Source organism: Miniopterus schreibersii (assembly GCF_964146895.1).
Source record: "Miniopterus schreibersii genome assembly, chromosome: 20".
Lineage (NCBI taxonomy): Eukaryota > Metazoa > Chordata > Mammalia > Chiroptera > Miniopteridae > Miniopterus > Miniopterus schreibersii.
This window is the reverse complement of record NC_138122.1, coordinates 11,537,881-11,552,454: the sequence shown is the minus strand read 5'-3', so window position 1 is coordinate 11,552,454 and position 14,574 is coordinate 11,537,881. Positions and strand designations below refer to the sequence as shown.

At 50.9% G+C, this 14,574-nt stretch overlaps 1 protein-coding gene across 3 annotated transcripts in view; it reads left to right on the top strand.

The window, feature by feature from the left end:
- PKNOX2 (PBX/knotted 1 homeobox 2) overlaps positions 1-14,574 on the top strand; it is a 257,258-nt gene that overhangs the window by 22,911 nt on the left and 219,773 nt on the right. The window contains exon 1 of one of the 3 annotated variants that reach the window (XM_081123539.1): positions 10,821-10,909. The exons of 1 other annotated variant lie outside the window; for it this stretch is intronic. The gene's annotated coding sequence lies outside the window, so the exon portion shown is untranslated. Of the gene's footprint in view, positions 1-10,820; positions 10,910-14,574 lie in introns of those variants that run through there. One more of the 3 variants, XM_081123537.1, reaches the window with a different exon arrangement.

The following is a 14,574-nucleotide window of genomic DNA, read 5'->3' as shown; positions in this document are numbered from 1 at the left end:
GGTCAGCAGGCAGACCTCTCTCTCATTCTTTCTTCCTCCACCATACTTGGTGTTCCCCAGTCCAATATTGTTCTTATTCAGTTTCTCCAAAGAAAATAAGCTCTTGGTCCCCAATTCCTTCTTCCTTTTAAGGAGCATCCAGTCTAACAAGGGGAGAGTGACAAGCAATGTGATACCTATGGCGATTTTTCATTAGTGCTCTGATAAAGGGGAATGCCACCCATTCATTTAGCCTCCTTGCCTCTTCCACCAGACCATGAGCTTTGTGAGCAGGGCCAATGCTTCTGTCCTGTCATTGCAGTGTCCGCACCACCTCATACAGTGCCTGGCACAAAGTAGCTGCTTAATAAATGTCTGAGCAAATAAAGTGGGAACGACTCCTGCCTCTCCCTGATTGTAATTAGATGGTTAGAGCCATGTCAGCATGGCCTCTCTTTCTTTCCAATTAAGAGAAGGGAAAATGTGAGATCTTCTCTCCTCACTAGAGACTAATTTTTTGAAATATTATCAAGGTTTTGGACCTCAACATCATCCTGCCGCTCTTGGATGATGGGATCGCATGGACACCACAGACGAGGGACCTCTGGTCCAGTGTCTTTGGAAACGGCCTCTCTTGCCCCCCTCTCTGTGCACCCAGACATCCAGGCCATACCAGCCTTGCCTCATTTTGGAGCAAGTCCATCTCCTGAGAAGCAAAGGTTTTCTCTCTCTGGCCCTGACTTGAAATGAAACGACTTAGCCCACAGACAGTTTTATGGTCCCTTGCCTTCCATTCCTCTTGCCGAGTTATCATGCCGGTGAGAGCCCAGCCCAGGCTCTGATTTATACAGCTCTCCAGGCCCCTGTTGGATTCGGAGTCTGGAACAATAAGACAGGGCTATCCATCACCCCTCCGCTCAGATCTCCCTGGACTCATTGGCAAGGAGGGAGGGGTGGGTGGCAGAGAAGGCAGCCTCAGGGGTCCTGCCCAGAGAGCATTTGTCATATTGATCGAATGCGCAGGAGGGAGTGGGGTGGGGGAGCGGAGGCTTTTTATCTCACCCCAAGCCTCCCCTGTGACAGCAGGGACACAGAAGAGCAGGGACAGAAAGGGAATCAGAGCTCAGGAGGCTGATCCTGACTATGGATGTCCCCTTATCTGCTCCCAGTCAGAAAGCGGCAGCCACTGGGCCAACCCTGTTTAATCTCCACCTGTTAGTGCATCATCGCCCCCCCAGGACCCAGCACAGTGCCTGGGCCGTGGTAGGCACGTGACAAAGATCTATGTTTGTTGACTGACTAAACCCCCTTTCCTCTATATGCCCTTGCTGGGTCTCAGGGTCAAGGGTCATCCAGAGAAGTCCTTACACAGGTACACATGCTGCCTCTGCTTGTGGGGATGTGTGTCCTACATGTTAACTTGTGACAACTGCTCGTGTGTGCCTGCATGCTGCACTCATGTCCACAGGAGTCCACTTCCTGAGAGTCGGGGTTCTAAAATTCCAGAGTGGGCTACCCAAAGGAAACCCCGACTTTAGCTTCTGTGCAGCATTCCATCATCTAAGCCTGGGACTGGGAGAGGTGGCACCCTGCCAGGAGGGAAGGGGTGGGCGGGCTCCCTCAAATGGCCTTCTATACTCACTGACTTCAGGTCAGCCAAAGTAGAGAGGGGGCCAGTATGTGGTCATCATCTGTAAACAACTGGAGCTAGTCCCTGCTCCCAGGAAGTCCCTTGGGGAGCACTTCCTATGAAGCCAATTGTGCTGAGGACAGGCCCAGAGGCCTGAGAACAGCGCCTCTCTCTCCCACTACCTGTGCAGAGGAAAGGCTGCTGCTTTGTGAGAACCACTTCTGGCAGCGCGTGAAGACCCTGGGGAGAGCGTTTTGGTTGTCAGGAAATTAGAGGCTTTGTTCAAAGCCAGGAAGAGAAAATCAATGCCTAAATCTGGGAGCTAAAGGAAAAAGAATTCAAGGGCTGCTGCGTGGTTGTGGCTTTGTTGTGTCTTTCTGTGTTCATGCTGCAGAAGCGACTGCAAAAGCGAGGGCATGCAATGGCCTGAGCGTCATCGTTGGTGGTGTCCCCCAGCGCCTGGGAAGTTGGCTGACCTGAGGAGAAGCCAGGGGTGGCTAATGAGTCATTAGCAGTCTTTATCAAATCAGGATTATAATCCATCTCAACATGCAGAGGAAAATGTTTCAAATTATCTACCTTCTTAATTGCAGCTCAAAGATTTGGCAGGAAATGATCATGAGAGATAACGTCTGGAAATTGATGGATTGCACAGATGTGTGTCTAAGCTTCCAAAACTCTAATAGCGGGATAATTCATCCACACACACACGTGCATATGCTCACACAGATACTTGTATGCACAAACACCCCTGCTGTACATACTGATTCAGGATACTACCCACATACACACACACACGTGCGCACACACACACACAGTTATGTCTGTGCACAGTAAATCAAGCCACTGATTTAAGCAATTCAAATAGGCTGAGGTTGCTGCCAAATGCTGAGACACTGGGAAGGCCAAGGTAGAATATGAAAGAAATACTTAGCCTTTGCCTTTAAGAAGTTCAAAATCTGTGCAGGGAGCAAATGCATTCACATCTGATATAGAAGAGCATGTACACAGCGGTGTTCAAGTGCATATACTACAATGGAGATGTGAGCGCACAATTCAGAGGATGCAGGACATGGGCGTCCTGAATTAAGTAGACTTTCTGGAGAGGATGAGTTTTAAATGGAGTGTGAATATTCCTCTGTGCACTCTGATGGCAGCCAGTGGGGATGGCAGGAGAAGACGTGCCGTGTCTGTCGAGAAACCTGCAACAGAGCAGCGACACAGTGTGTTCCCAGAATTTTGGGGGGAGGGTGGGACTGCTTTGGTGAGAGAATCCAGGCAGTCTCCTACTTGCCGTATTAAAACAGGAGACATTTGAAGCTCACCTCAGCCTTGTCCCTCTTCTCGGCCTCAGTTTTTCTACCTGTAGAATGGGAATGGGATCTGAAGGCAGAGTTAGACTTTTCTACATCCTCTTGGCCCCTGGAAACCTGTAAGATCTCTGTGACTCAGGACTGTAATTTATTCAACCTTGTAGCCTAAGGGCCTAGCATGGGCCTGGCCAGCCTAGATGCTGAATGGGAACCAACACCGGCTACATTTTTTAGAGGCTACCAGTGTATGCATGCTGAGTGAGTGAACCAGCGAGTGGATGAGGGAGGGAGGGAGTGAATGTTTGTGCTTTACAGAGAAGCCGTGCAGAAAGTGGTATGGAGTATGGCTTCTGGAGGCAGAGCGCCCCAGTCTATATCTGGTGACAAGTTACACCCCTTATCTGAGCCTCACCGGGGATGCATGTTCAGCACTTAGCAAATGATCAATACATACTAGCAATTACTGTTGCTGACCCTTTGTTTCGTTCTCTCTTGCTCAGCCAACCGTGCTGGGCAAGTTGGGTGCCTTGCTCCCTCATCTGGTCACTCTTCCTCCCCCTCCCCTGAGACGTGATAGGATAGGACCCACTTCTCCTTTCCCAGAGTTGTGATGTGGTTCTCCAAGCCCTGCTCTGGCTGCCCGAGGTCCCAGTGACTAGAATGAAGTTGGGAGCCCAGCCACACAAACTCCTCAGCTCAGGAGGGCTCATGCAGGCAGCATCAAAGGCAAAGAATGCAGACAGGGTTCCTCCCTTGCAGATGGGAGGAGATGGTCCATGGGCGGAGCAGAAGGATGCAGGGCAGTTCTCTGAGAGGTGGTGATGCTGAGGGTGGTGAGAATGTGAAAAGAGCCAAGGGAAAGCATGGCGACAGCAGGGGTGACAATTGTGATGGTGATGAGGTGTTTGAAAGGAGATGGGGAACTAGGGCCTCAGGGATGGATGCTCCAGTACAGGTGGGAGAAGAGGTCTTTGTGTTGGGGAGAGTAGTAGTTTCAAAGCCTTCTGTAACCCTGGGGTGGAGGAGGGAGAGCTGAGCAACCTCTGCAGTCTGAGGGAGGGGTGCAGAGTGTCTCACTGGCCTCCCCCATCACCCCTCAGCTGGTCCTGGGTGGTGGAGGTGAGAAGCAGAGTAGACTGAGGAGCTGGGGAGCCAGAGTAACACGGGATAAATGATAAAGGTTTCAGCACACAAACATGGTTTATACCAGAGCAAAAACAAAGCCAGGAAGAGAGGTTTTCATAAAAATTGAATGCAAGTTGCATAGTAATTTTAAATTTTCTACTAGTCGCATTAAGAAGGTACAAGAAATGGTGAAAATATTTTAATAGCCTATTTTTGTCTAATTCAAGGTGAGAAGAATATCATTTCAATATCTAATATACAGGGGCGGGCAAAAGTAGGTTTACAGTTGCATTGTTAGGAGTTAATAAAGCTACTGTAATAATCATAACCTGCACGTCTTTTTCCATATGAACAACCGTAACCCTACTTTTGCCCACCCTGTATATAAATTAATTATTAATGAAACAATTTGCATTCTTTTTAAAACAGTAGGTCTTCTAAATCCATTATGGACATTACGCTTGCCACACATCCCGGTCTGGACCAGCTGCATTTCAGGAACTCAGTGGCTACCTGTGCTGGGGGCTGCTGTGTCAGACAGCAGGCTTCTATCTCCCTTTCTCAACATGTGGCCAAACCCTTGGGATGCCATTTCCCATGGTGGCACTTTTTGGAAATCACTGTAGCATTCTATAGTCTAAATATTCTGTCTCCATATCCCTCTTTCTCAGCTCTTTCAGGCTGGCTGTGATACTCCCCCCCCCCCCCCCCCCCCCCCCCCGGGTCTGGGAAGGACCGTAGAATCATTCAAATTCTTCTTTCAGTTCTGCACCTCACAGAGCTCTCCTCTGGAGCCAGGACAAGGCAGCTCCCTTGAGAGCGAGTGTGTGTGTGTTGGGGGGTTGGGAGAAGTAAGGCATGGTCGGGGGACAGGACTTGAAGAAACTGTCTGTATGTACATCAGTACCATAAGAAAGATGGGCTTTTTGAATGGTTTGGGGACTATTGCTCCTGTATTAGAGAAGCTGGTTAGAGATCCCACCCAACTGATGGACTATCTTGTGCCCAGAGGACAGGTTGGGTCCCCATGCTTCAGCGGGTGGGAGTGGAATTTGGGAGCAGCGAGGCTTTCTCAGGGTAAACAAAATGAGTCAGAGATGGGCAAGGACCTGGACATCCTGACTTCCAGCTCAGAGCAGAAGCCTGGAGGCCGCCTTTTGGAGGACTTACACTGTCTGGGTTTTCACACTGTGCACGTCCCCCTCCCAGTCTGCAAGGGGTGTGCCCTTATGAATTTAACCAGAAACAGAATCTTCCTCACGTGGCCCTGGCTCCGCCAGCACCACAGTCCCACCTGGTTCCCGGGTCAGAAAGGAGGCCTGAGATAGAGTAAGGCCACCCCCCTTCTCCAATCTGTGCTCCCATTATCCGTGCTTCCAGCCATCGGAGCCTGTCACAGCGTCCTCAGTCAGCACTATTTCCTCTCCTCAGGCCAATTAAACAAGCGCTGTAATAAAGGCGAAGACAAGTGCTGTGGAAGCCCGAGGTAGGGCATTACATCTAATGGCTCCATTTATTAGAGAGCCTTCCGTGTGCCAGGGACTGTGCTGAGGTCTTTGCCTTCATCATTTTACCTAATCCCATGGGCTCCTAAGTTGGAAACTATTATCCTCATTTCACAAAGGCAGAAGCTGAGACTTGGAGAATGTCAGTATCTTTCTGTGACAGGGTGAACATTTGAGCCAGGTCCATGTGACTCCAAAGCTGGGGAAGCCAAGGAAGTTTTGAAAGGAGCCGATTTTTGAACTAAGTCTTAACAGCAGGTAGAATAGGGGAAGACAGGGAAAAGGGGACTTGAGAAGTCCAGGCTGAAGGAAGGGGCGGCGCAAGCAAGTGCAGGAGGGTTGAGCTGCAGGGGTGCCAGGCGTGCTGAGCTCTGGGGGTGGCCAGAATGCAGGAGCCCAAACTGCTCAATTGCAGCAGCTTTTACAAAATGAATAAAGTTTATTTTTTTAGAGCAGTTTTTTGTTCCCAGCAAAATTGAGCAGAAAGTGTGGAGATTCCCATATACGCTCTCCCCCATCCGCCTCCTTCACTGTCACACCCCCACTAGAGTGACACATTCGTTGTAATTGATGAATCTACATTGACATATCATCACTCATAGTCCGTAGTTTACACGAGGGTTCACTCTCGGTGTCATGCATTCTGTGGGTTTGGACAAACGTATAATGACCCATATCTACCATGATCGTATCACTCGGAGTATTTTCACTGCCCCGAAGCCCTCTGCACTTTGCTATTCTCCCCTCCGTCCACCCCCCCTTGGACAACTGTGGGTGTTTTTATCATTTCCCTAGCTCTGCCTTTTCTATCATGTCATATAGTTAGGGTCATACAGTATGCAGACTCGCCATTGGCTTCTTTTAGTAATATGCATGTAAGTTTCCTCCATGTGCTCTTATGGCTCGGTAGCTCATTTAGTGCTCGACAATATTCCACTGTCTGGATGGAGCACAGTTTAATGATCTGTTCGCCCACTGAAGGAAGTTTTGGTTGCTTCCAAGCGTTGGCAATTATGAATAGGGCTGCTACTCATATCTGTGAGTAGGTTTCTGTTGGGACACAACTTTTCAACTCATTTGGGTAAATACCAAGGAATGAGATTGCTGGATCATATGGTGAGTTTGTTTGGTTTTGTAAGAAACCACTAAACTGTCTTCCAAAGTGGCTGTACCATTTTGCATTCCCACCGACAATGAATGAGAGTTCCTGTTGCCCCACATCCTCACCAGCATTTGTTGTTGGTGGTGTTTTTGACTTTGTTCATTCTAATAGGTGTGTAATGCATTTTAATTTGCATTTCCCTGGTGACATGTGATGTGGAGCATCTTTTCATATGCTATTTGCCATCTTCTTTGGTGAAGTGTCTTTTCAGCTCTCTGCCCCTTTTTAAATTCGGTTGTTTATTTTCTTATAGTTGAGTTTTAAGAGTTCTTTGTATATTTTTGATAACAGTCCTTTATCAGGTGTGTCTTTTGCAAATATTTTTTCCAGTCTGTGGCTTGTCTTCTCATTCTCTTCACACAGCAGCTTTTAAAATACTGATATCCAAGGCCCTTCTCCAGACCCACCTTCTCTAGGGGTGGAACCAGAAACCCTAAACTATAAAGATGCTCATGCAGGATGTCCAAGGGCCAGCCCTGGGAGCCTCTGGAGGGTGGGGCTGGGGAGGTATCAGCATGAATACAGATTAGCCTGAAAGGCAGATCAGGGCCAGATGGGGAGGAGGTACTTGGATGGGGCCATGCTAAGGAAGGTGGCATTCAAGGCCCTCCTTTTTATTATAAGGCTCAATAAACATCTTAGGCTAAATCTTACAAGCAATGGGAAGGCACTGAGGATTCTGAGGGGAAACGAAGGAGTAATCCAAACTTTGTTTTAAGAAGAACATTTTGGTGATAGTGTATAGAAAGCATTGAGGATATTGGAGGCATTAGACCAGTTAAGAAATCATCCAAATATTCCTGGTGACTGGTGGTAAGTCCCTCAACTAGGACTGGGCAATGATGGAGAAGTAAGTTCCATTCAGTTTAACACAAGTATTTCTTTAATACATTTTCTGGACTGATCACTGTACCAGGTTTTAAGGATCCTGGGATGAAATAACATATTGTCCCCCATCCTCAAGGAACTCACACAATCTATCAAGATTCATCAAAAATAATTAAGTTGAGAAAAAGGGAACTGATAGTTAATTAGTGTTATGGACTGAATTGTGTACCCCTGCAAATTCACATGTTGAACTCCCATTGTGACTGTATTTGATATAGGGGCTTTATGGAGGGAAAATTAAATAAAGTCATAAGGGTGGGGCCTTGTGACAGTAGGATTGGTGCCCTTATAAGAAGAGGAAGAGACACCAGAGGAGAGGGTCTAGCTTACAGAGAGGAAAAGCCATGTGAGGACACAGCAAGAAGGTGCCATCTGTAAGCCAGGAAGAGAGGTCTCACTAGAAATCAATTTTGCTAGCACCTTGATCTTGGACCTCCAGGCTCCAGGCTGTGAGAAAATAAATGTTTATTGTTTAGGCTACCCAGTCTTTAGTATTTTGTTATGTCAGCTGGAGGAGACTAATACAGTCTTAAATTTTTATTCATGGGGTGACATAGACAGTATTAGTCAGGCCATTGATTGTGCATGTCTAGAGCTGGGAGGAGACAGCCTGGGCTGGTGTGGGCTGCTTATACTAAAGACAAATCAAGTGCAAATAGAGTGACAAGAAGACCCAGAACCAAGCCCTAGAAATGCCAACATTTAAGAGTGATGACTAGGATTGGTAGGAACTACTGTTTGGTTATAATGTTGATGTGCTGGTGTCTGGCATGACATGTGGCCCTTCTCCATCGTCTTCTTCATTCTCAGAAGTATGATGGGGGAGAGATTGGAGGGTATCTGAAGTGAATTCTAGACTCACTGACAGAGCCTACATTTAGGTGTGGAACTCATGGAGCTTGATGTATTGTGAATTCATTTGTTCATTGATTATTTGCTAACTTGTTTCATCTGTTGGATTCTCGCATTATTATTATTTAATCTTTTATATATTAGTGCTTTGTCTTCTTCCACTGGAATGAAAGGTCCTTGAGGACAGGAGCTGAGTTGGAACATCTTTGCTTCTGCCCTATATCCTCAGCAGCAGCCTACAGCTGACCTTCCAGTGGGTCCAGGACAAATATTGGCTCTGAATGATTATAAGCAGAATGGTTACATTTAGATAATCACTTTTTAAGCTTTTCCAAATTACAAAAATAGTCAAAACAAGATACACTTTAAAAAAATTACAATGTGCATTTAAAAGCAGCAAAAAGGTATCAGTAGAAATCATAGTGTTTTAAAAGACTCCAAAAATTAACAGCTCATGGCAATGGATCTCCTGATTCAAGAAAGAGTTGGGTACTGAACTAGATTTCGGGAAATGATGGGTGTGACAAGTGGGAATCAGTGATGCATGGCTGTTGCCTGCAATACTGTTTACGGCTAACTGACACCTCTCTGATGAGGTTAAGTATTTACATTCAGCCCCAGTTCTCCCCTCTGTGATTCTCCCCTCTTGTCTCTGCAGGCTACAGCTACCCTCTCTGAGCCTGGAAAGAGAGAAACCCGCCCTGCAGGTGTCCCAGGCAGGGGCAAATGGATCTCCCCTCCCCTCTGCCTGTGAAGAGGGCTTCCCTCTGGGAGTTTATGGCAGCTGACCTCCAGCCTTTGGGTTGGAGAATCTGGCCACTTCTGTACTACATAAAAAGGGCAAGTGCATTCATTATTATTATATTATTATACAATGTATAATATATAATAGTGATTATGCTGTCAGCAGCCAGAGTCTCTGACCACAGATCAGAGGCTGGGGTGACATAAATCCACCTAGTGAAGTCTTTGGAGATTCTACGTGAAGGTGAGAGGATCTAGCTTCATCTATAATTAAGTCTCACAGAAAAGTTTCTTCTACAAGCAACTTTGAAGATTAAATTTGGGGGGAATGGGAGGATCTGGACAAACAGTATTTAGTGTATCTGGGATGTGATGCAAAAAAGGTCACCATTGCCTCTTCTGAGCCATAAAATGCTAATGGCTCTCAATCCTGCTGGTGGTGGGGGCAGGTGAGGAGTCACCCAGAGGCCTGGAAAGAGGGAAGGGGCAGCCTTCAACTTCTGGGGTCAGATTCTTTGCTGAAAACCTGGCCAGCTTGGGTTTCACTTTCTGCTTCCCTGCCTACATCAGTGTCTTTGTCTAGGCTTTACCCAGGCCCCCTGCCTGGTCTGAGGTCAGAGGATCAATGGCTGCCTGACTGTGGCTGAAATGGCTCCTCTATGGGGAGCCGAGAGCAAATTTCAAGGAGGCAGGATGGGTCTTCAGTCCTTTTATGCAGAGGGCCATGTGCTGAGTTGTGAAGCAAGACAGCTGGCATCTGTAGGTGCTGGGTGCTTGCACCAGCACTTAGTAGGACTAATCTTTTGGAATGAAAGAAGGCACATGCTTGCACTGGTCTTCCTCTTAGAAGGCACTTAAATTAATGTCCTCCCCAAAGTAAATGGAGCCACCCCAGCAGGCCCAGGCTGAAACGGCCCAGCTGATCTCCGTTTATATTACACCACCCGACCCCCAGAACCCTGGGACTCTTTAGAATAAAAACATCGGTGCTTAGAACAGGCTTGTCTGGTATTTGCAAAGCGGTGATTTACTAATAAAGCCTCTATACCCTTTCACCTCTCCCTCTGCCCCGCCCATTGCACAGTCTCCCCCTCTGTGAACCAAACGCCCCAGGAAGCCCGCAGCAGAAAAAGCTCTTGAGAATAAAAATAACTTACCTTTCTAGGGCTAGGGTAACAGAATTATTCAAATGCAATCATAAAAATGAGGTCAGTCTGGCAGGAATAGGGTAGAGGTAAGGATTTCTTGCCAGGTTTGAGTTCTGTAATTTCTGAGTTTTCCCGGGGACCTCATCTCCGTCCGCTCAGCACGGGATGTCTTAGAATTCGGCCTGGGTGCTTTGCTGAGGAGGGCTTGGCGTGGGAGCAGGGGCCGTGTCCCGAGGCACTGGGGGTCCGCGGCGCCCCCACACCCGAGGCGACGGCACCGCCTGAGGCTTTCTGTCCAGCGCTGCGCTGCGCCCGCCCGCAGGAGGAGGCCCGGGCCCGGTGTCTCAGAAAAGCCTCCAGCAGAGGGAGACACTCGGGCGGCTCCTCCGCCTGGAAAGCGCCGGGCTGGAGCGGGTGGGGGGTGGGGGTGGGGAGAAGGGGGAGTGGGGAAAGGAGAGGTGGGGGGGCGGGGGCGGGTCCCTGAGCGCTGACGTCCCGAGCAGTGCTGGGAAGTATAGGCTGTGTTGTCACGCCGGTGTCAGTCTGATGAAGATTGGCATCAGGTAAGCTGTCATTCATTTCCATGTCAGAGCGGCTTCTGCAGGCGGCGCGGCTGCGGGCGGCTGCCTCGGAGCGCGCGTGTTTTATTCCGGTCCCCAAGCCGGAGTATTATTCATTGCGACAGGGCGAGGAGGAGAGCGAGCGAGGGAGGCAGCGGGAGGAGAGAGGGAGGCGGCAGGGAGGAGGGAGCAGGGAGCGGGGAGGGAGCGCGCAGAGAGAAGCTGGGGAAGCGCCGGCGAACGCGGAGCGGGGCGAGGCTGGGGAGGAGGCGGTCCAGCGTCCGGCCGCCCAGCGCGCAGCCCAGCGGTTGCGGCTGCCTAGCCCACTAGGGCAGGGGCCGGGCGCGCATTGTCCGCGCGGGGGAGGACCGCCGGGCCCGAGGCCCCGTAGCGGGCGGGCGGGGAGCCGCGCGCCGGGGACCCAGAGCAGGGGCTAGCGCGCTGGCCGGAGCCCGGTGCGGGCTGGTCGGGGCCGGGCGCTCCTCCGGCGAGGCCGGCTCCAGATTCGCTTTCTCCCGGCTTCGGGCGTCCTTTGGGCCGGCGCTACCGGCGCCACCAACCTGGGGCTGCCTTAGAGCGGCTGGAAGCGGGAGCAGCCCCAAGCTCCGGCCGGACGACCGAAGTCAGAGCCACCGCCTCGTCCGGCCTGGGCGAGTGGGCTTTGCAGGAGGATCGGGGGGACTTAGGAACAGGAGTCAGGAAACTGGGACCCTCGGGGCCAGTTTAGGGGCCCCGGCCCTGCAAGGAGAGAGAATTTCTAGGGTTACGGGCTTTGGCGGGTTGTTGGGAGTCCTTGGTGAGGTGGGGGAGGCGTGGGGCCCACTGCGCGGTTTGGGAGTTAGGAGTCCTCCTGGATCGAGTCCTCCTGGCACGAGTTCGTAAAAGAGGGGATGGGAAGCCGAGGGCGATGGGGCAGGGTCTGGAGTCTGTCGCACAAAGTTTGCGTCTCTTTCGGGTTAGGTGTGCGGGCTTTCCCAGCTCCCGAATCCGAGGAAGAAACGAGCGGAGCGGGCTTCCCTTTCGCGGTCTCAGATGTGCCTGCGCGGCAGGGGGACCCGGACTCTGGGTGGGAGTGCGGCCGGGCTGGGAGTGGAGGTGCATCGGCCCTGAGCTAGGGCAGGGGTTTGGGGCCAGGCTGGAGTTTGGGGTATAGGGTCCAGGCTCATTTCAGAAACGTGATTGAAGGGCTACTGAGTAGTTTAGGATTGAATCTACACTCCGGTCAGAGCGGAGGGCTGGAGATGGGAGTTGGGGGCCTGGGGTTACATCTGAGGCTGGAGTCGGAGGAACGGGTGGCTTTAAAATTTTTTATTTTTAGGACTTAGGCATGGGATCACGGCTTTTTATCGGGGTTGAGGCTATTGAAATTTGGGGGTGGTCGTGCGCGCTGGTCTTCATTCTCCGTGGGTGGAAAAACATTAAGGCAGGCGAAGAAAGTAGTTGATTCGAGCCATGGCAGGCGAGCCTCGAATTTCTGCTGCTTCTCCGGGAAAGAGGACCTGGAAGAGAGGACTTGAGGCGCACAGGACCCGGCCCTAGGAGAAAGATTCCGGGAAGCGGACATATCGAAGGGACGTTCTGGGTGAAGCGACAGGGCAGCCCCGCGGGGCTCCAGGACCGTGGCGGCTCCTCGGGCTCCGGGAGTCATTCGGGGGCTGCGGCCGCCGCGCGGCGGGGTGCGCTCGAGTTGCCTGCAGGGGCCTCGGCCTGCGCAGGGCGCCAGCCGCGAGGTGCCGCATCGCGCGTGGGAAGTTCGGGCTGCGGCCCGGGGCAGGGAGGGCTCGAACTCGGGCGCCCCGACTTGAGTTCCGGGCTCTGGACTTGCAGGCGCTGCCTGCGCTTCTCGCGGCCCGGCCCGGAGGCCCACGCGCGGGGCTGCGGGAGCGATATTCTGCCTGGGAAAGGGGTGAGCTCGGGGTCCCCTACCCTCACCCTCTTGTCCCCGGACTTCTCCATCGTGTTAACTTCTCGGATATCAAATGCTCTCCAACTGGTGGAAGACAAAAGCTTCGCACTGTAGACAGATTTAGGTGACCCCCGCCCCCAAACTGAGAAAACGATGGTGTTCAAACACAAAAAGATAAATTGCGCGAAGCCTAGCCCCTAGACCTCCCGCTTACTCTGCCATTCTGGCCTCTGCAAGGCCCCGAGACCTTGGGGGAAGGGAGGGGTCCCCTGTTTTGGACTCTCAGTCTCTCACTCGAGCTGCACCCCGGACTCAGGCTCAGGCCTAGCTGGGGGAGGGAGAGAAGTCCCGACCCGGACGGAGGCTATTCCTCCGGCCAACTAGGGAAGCAGTGTGGTGGTGGGGGGAGTTGTAGGGGAGGGAGGTTTGAAATCTCCTTCTCGCCATCTCGAGCTCAGCCTCCCAGCCCTCTACCCTTGGTACCCCTGGCTGGGGCTGCCGGGGAGCAGGAGCGGCGCGCCCCACGAGCGGCCGCGGCCGCGGGGCTCACGCTGTTGTTCCGCGGGCTTGGAATTCTTGCGCTCTCCCGCCGAGGGCCCGAGTGCAGGAGGGAGCCGTGACCCCGCGGAGACTCCCGGTCCCCGCCTCCCCTTTGTGAGCTCCGAAGGCATGAAAGCCGCCGAGAGAAAGAGAAGCTGCTCAGAATAAGGGGCAGGGGGTTACTGGAGAGAGATGGGCCGCCCCGGCTCACAGTAAAATGCCTCGTGCAAATTGCACTGAAGTGCACCGAACTCGAGACTGGCTGTTTTATGATCCTTTCTGGGAGTTTACTGCTCTCTGCTTTTAAGTCTATAGATTGCTTTAAGTTAATGAAAGTGCTGCTTTCAAAAGGGGCTTTTATTGTGGGGCCATGATGAGTCCAGTACCTCCCCTTTACTCTTCCAAAATGGGCCTGTTTAAAAAGAGGGAGATTCCTGGAGTTCCCACATGGACAGAGCTTGGGGCGGAAGGCCATGTGACAACAAGGATTAATAAAAATCAATGTCCAAGTAATTCTGAAAGACGAGTTTACTTCTTTCCCAGTCTACTGTCACCTGTACATTCTTGTCTTGCCTTTTGGACTTTAAATGTTGTTTCGTGTCTCCCCCGTTACACCCCTGGCCCTATTCAATTAAACTCAAACTGGATTTCAGGATTTCAACTGGCTGCCAAATCAAACTGCAACTAAAATATTTACTTGGGGGCTGGGGGAGGGGCCTCGCCTTGCTTTTAGTAAGAGAGATGTGTTAAAATGTCAGGGAGAAAGTCTGGAAACCTTGAAAAGAAACGTGGAAAGCTATTTTTTTTCAGCAGTTTTCCCTTTTCCAATCTATTTGGCACAAAAGGTGAGGTGACAAGGTTTTTGACTAGGTCCTAACACAGAAACTGCAGTGGGGCTGGGCTGTGGCTTTGACCGCATGTCATAACCATTTAAACTGTGGTTAGTTGTTCAAAGCTTCTCCAAGCTGGGTTTCATTAACTCTACACCAGTTGCCTGGAAGTTCAGTAGCAATAAATTGTATAAACACATTTGAAGTAAGTTAGTGATGAAATAAGGAGAATTACTGTCTTGTGAGTGGAGAATCTTGCATTCATGGAGTTCTAGCTTAACTGGAAACATACCTCCTCTCCCTTGGCCTTGATGTTTATGGGTGTACCAGAGTGTGTGTTAAATTTCTTTCTGCCATGTCCATCTTCAACCTGGGGCTGTAACTCATTAGGG